We start from the raw sequence: 4,174 nt of genomic DNA, 5'->3' as shown, positions 1-4,174 counted from the left end.
TGCTCTCCTTGTCCCTGCAGTTCAAGTGTCACCGTGTTGATCACAGCAATTTCCAGGTCTCCTGAGTAACTTGCCTCCTACCTCAGAAACAAGAAAGCTCAGAGTTGAGCAGGAAGTCAAACCGACTGTCAAGCTAGTGCCCTGCAGGCTTAAATAACCATCTTTCCAGTAATTAACTTGATATTTGTTACTCCTTATTTCTTTGGGCTTGTAGTTGTTAGTCAGGATATCGAGGCCAGGCCAGGCGTCTTGGTGAAAGACAAAACAGCGAGCTGTGAAGAATTGCAAATGTGAAGGTTCAGGCACACTCACTGGAGTACACATGTTCAGTGTGTGCTGAAGGACTTTGCAGTGATGTGGCTTGCTTGCTCATTTGGATGCCCATTTTCTCCAGTTGGCATTGAGCACACTGTGCATCTGGGGTGGCTTCAGCCAAAAGGAATCTTTTGTGCTCACCAAAAGCACTCTGGGATCCAAACCAAAAGTGGGGATGACCTGAAAGCAAACTAGCACTCAACAGAAACATCATGTTCTTCAGCTCCTCTCAGTGCTGCTCTGCTGCTGGTGTTGGACCATGGGGTGGGTGCTTTGGGAGGAGGTGGAAGATGTCCTATATGAACTGCTATGCCTGCCATCTTACGCTCCCAAGCCTTTGATAGTCTGGCATCTCCATAAACATCTTAGAGTCATGCTAACATCTTAGTGTCGCGTAATCCATTTAGTTGATTTATGCATCTATCTTGCTCTTAAAATCTTGGGGTGTGGTACTATTTCTCATTTTCATGCTCCAAAAAAAGAGTTGTTATTTCCAAGCATCTGCGAGTTAAAAGCTACAAAACTGTACTTCCATAACTTCGTATCAAATTGTGTATCTAAGGAAATATCTCAGCAGACAGAAGTAGTATTGACTCGTTGTCTAATGGATCTACAACAAAAACTACTGCTCTGAGGCAGGCAGTCTAAGGACTGTGGCTCGAAACCTACAAGTAATAGCTGAAATTTAATCATCACCAGCAAGGGTATGAATCTATGCCAGGAATTATGGCAGGAAAAAAAATGTTTTGGACAGAACAAATAATTCCTGAACGATGGCTGCATGGGTTTCTGCTTATGATTGGGAAAGTTCAGGTTAAGTTTGCTGAGGGGGATAGTTCTGCAAAATCTCTCTTGATGAAAGTCATGTCCTTAATTTAAAAAGTCTGTCATACTGTCTGCAATCTATTTATCAAAGTAGGATGGAAGACACTTCTCTTCAAATTTATAGCCTCGTCAGCTTGTAAATGTAGAAATAAACTGAAGTAGAAAGTGTTGTGTTATTTTAAAAACTGATTACTTTCTGGAAAAGACCTCTGTCCCTCTTTGCTTGTCTCATTATTGTGACAGCAGTTCTCGGATAGCAGAATGCTGCCACTCCTTGTTAGACAGGCAAACACATAGGTGCGTTTGTTGGGGGCTGGTGTGTCCTCCTCCGGATGCACTTTGTCCTCTGTCTTCCCAAATTGCCTTTTGTGGGCTACTGCAACTGAGCACTGGGAAACTCTTGATTTCAAAGGTAAGAGTCATGTACTCATGGCTTCAATTTTCAGATGCTGGAGCAACCCCATAATCTACTCCTGGGGTATGAGATGGCATCCCTGTGTGTTAACTTTTTGATGTTTAAATAATCCAAACTACTGACTGAAGCCCTCTTTGTAATCAGTGAACCACCTTCGGAGACTGATCTGTCTGGTTCTATTACAGTGGTTGTAAAGGAACAGGCTCAGATGGTTAAACTTAGGGGAAAGAATGTCACCAATTTTTCTTAGACCATCTTAGAAAAGGTTATGGCCAGGCATAGGGGCCAGTTATTCAGAGGAGCTCAGCTCTTGGGTTAGGCACTTAAATGAGGTCAGTTTTTCACCTTTGTTTCTCTCAAAATAAAATAGAAATTACTTAGCAAAGTGTGGTTTTGAAATCTCAGCTCAATGTACAAAATAAAGCAATGGCAAAAGGAGCTGGATCTGATGTCTTGGGAAATTGCAGCATTTTAGCACCATTGATCTCAAGTCAGGAAGAGAGTTGAAATGCTTCAACAGAAAGTTCACAGAGCACAGAGGCCTTTTACTTCATTATTTTGTAGTGATAACAGATTATTTCAGCATTTATAAATTGTACTGTTGGTTTTGTTAATCTCTTATGGGCTGCAGGGCCCATGTGGGGACGTAGCTCCAGAATATTTTGTGCCTGTTTATCCTGCATTTTTCAGAGCACCTTCTGCTCATGTTGGCTGTATCACATGCAATGTTCTCCTCTTTTGTCTGTGGTGCTTCTCTCTCTCCTGTGTCCCAAAGCAAATGCAGAACTGGACGTTCAGAGTGTGAGAGCAGACACTGTAACAGAGACAATAGGAAGAGAAAGTGCTTGATTTAATGCATATGCTAGACCAACAGATGAACCACTTGCTGGAAAACAACCTGAGTGGAATGAACTGTAGTTATAAATAAATCATTGCTGGTGCTTGTACGACAAGTTTGGAAGCTTGTCATAGCACCTGCTTTTTATTATGCTGCTCTTTGTGAATGTTTGACACGTCCTGACTTGTACAACCACAACATTTGTGTGTTCCTTTTCTTCAAACAAACAAGCAAGCCTGCTTTGTTCTATTTAGGAAACAAAATCTGCAACCATGCATTAAAAACCTGAGAAATGCAAAGTGCAGCCAGCCTTTACCCTCTGGCAGCCATCTTTCAGAAGGGATTGGATTCTTAAATGCACGGAGTTTGGAGGAAGTCTTCCAACTCTAAGTGGGTTTGTAAGGCTTGTGAATCCCACCAAGTCTCACAAGAGATAGACCACGTTTGTAGCAGCCCTCTCCTTCTGGACATGCAGATGTCAGCAATAAACAGCTGCTGCATGAAAAGAATAGGGCATGGGGTTTGCAGCGGCTAAGGAAGGGGTATCCCTCTGTCCTGCTGCTGGGGTGCAGCAGCCACTGCAAAGGGGGTGAGCTTGGAAGCTGGAGTGAAAAGAATCCATAGTCAGCACGGGAAAGGTTGGCAAAATCTGTTGACCTGAACTAGGAGTTCTTCCATAAGTTCTGTGGCTCCTCAGGAGCATTGCATTTAGGAGAAGCTGAAGCGGAAAAGTGCTTTGCCCAGAAGAGCAAGCTGCTATTGCTTTCTCCCCCATACCCTACCAGCAGTTAGATATGCTGAATTTGCAGCGTCGCAAGGCCACAGTGCAACAATAATTGTTTTCCTACTCACATAAAAAGCTGGAACCTTTAGAAAATGTGGAGTGGATGCTTGGTTCTAGCTTTGTCATTTAGAAAGTAAACATTTGTCCCTATAACAAGCAATTTTTAATTTTGTTTTAAATTTCTGTACATTAAACATAACTTATTTGCATCTCTGGATAGCCAAACTGTATCAAATGTATGTATATCCAGTTTTGGGTTTTCCCTATTAAGGTGATTTAGATAATACTTTTAAAATTATTTTTCACATTAATAGTTTGCTTTTTTCACAAGGTATTTCTGTTTGATTTTTGTGTTGTTTCCTTAAGCATTAAGAAAAAATTGATTTAGGCAATAAACTTTGTGGTGGCAATGCAATAAATAAAGGAGATCCTGTAAAACAGCACCGAAATAGGAGACTTATTGTGAATTGCTTGAGCAACAACTTTCCCCTTCTAGTGCCAATGTATCAACAAGTAACACTAATTTATGTGCATAGCCATGGCGCTGTAAGGTAAGGACAGACAGGTATATCAGCCGGAAAAGGATGGTTAAAGAAAGCGTACCCCCACTGATGAGCGAGACTGGCAAGCTGGTAACAGCAGATGAGGAGAAGGCTGAGGTACTCAACAACTTTTTTGCCTCAGTCTTCACTGGCAACCTCTCTCCTCACCTCTCCTGAGTTGATGGATGACATGAGGGGGACCGGGAGGGCAAAACCCCTCCTGCTGTAGGAGAAGATCAGGTTCATGACCACCTGAGGAACCTGAATGCACAGAAGTCCATGGGACCTGATGAGATGCATCCCAGAGTCCTGAGGGAATTGGCCAATGTAGTCACCAAGCCCCTCTCCATGATATTTGAAAAGTCATGGCAGTCAGGTGAAGTCCCTGGTGATTGGAAAAAGGGAAACATTGTGCCCATTTTCAAAAAGGGTAGAAAGGAAGCCCCTGGGAACTA

The 4,174-nt window shown here is 42.5% G+C and overlaps 1 long non-coding RNA gene across 1 annotated transcript in view; it reads left to right on the top strand.

Moving 5' to 3' along the window:
* Positions 1-2,342: 2,342 nt before the first annotated feature.
* The window catches only part of LOC118453226, a 23,248-nt gene continuing 21,416 nt past the window's right edge, over positions 2,343-4,174 (top strand). Inside the window, exon 1 of the long non-coding RNA XR_004843127.1 lies at positions 2,343-2,354. This is a non-coding gene — a long non-coding RNA (uncharacterized LOC118453226). The remainder of the gene's footprint in view (positions 2,355-4,174) is intronic.

This window comes from Egretta garzetta, unplaced genomic scaffold (assembly GCF_000687185.1).
Source record: "Egretta garzetta isolate BGI_Z169 unplaced genomic scaffold, ASM68718v1 scaffold89, whole genome shotgun sequence".
In the NCBI taxonomy this organism is placed as follows: Eukaryota; Metazoa; Chordata; class Aves; order Pelecaniformes; family Ardeidae; genus Egretta; species Egretta garzetta.
The sequence above is the reverse complement of the archived record's forward strand: the minus strand, read 5'-3'. Positions and strand labels throughout refer to the sequence as shown.